The following is a 454-nucleotide window of genomic DNA, read 5'->3' as shown; positions in this document are numbered from 1 at the left end:
TATATAGGCACTTTTTGACTATTGCTACCACGCATATGAGATGCATGAAGACAGAGTTAATTTGAAGCAAAAGAGGCCCCCACAGGCCACAACATAAGAGAGAGCAAAAGCCCTCTTTTTTCCATTGCCATGAATAAGTGTAGAAATTCTGCCTTTGCTTTCAGCTTCATCTTAATCTTCTTCACACTGTTTACTTGCCTTTTTCCTTTTTCCCCCCATGTCGTGCTAAACAAACGTTACACAATACTCCTCCATCTTCCTCTACTTGATGCTCAATCATTTTGTAAGAGGGGTATCAAACTTTACCCACATAATCAAATAAAAAACACAAACTTTGTTAAGATGCTCCATCAAATATATACCACCATGGATTCTCTCCCTCTCACCTCTCCACCATACATACACTACTTTGAATTATTCATTTATTATTATAAAATAACAATTATTTGTAAAT

This window comes from Arachis ipaensis, chromosome B09 (assembly GCF_000816755.2).
Source record: "Arachis ipaensis cultivar K30076 chromosome B09, Araip1.1, whole genome shotgun sequence".
Lineage (NCBI taxonomy): Eukaryota > Viridiplantae > Streptophyta > Magnoliopsida > Fabales > Fabaceae > Arachis > Arachis ipaensis.
Note: the sequence above shows the minus strand (reverse complement) of the source record.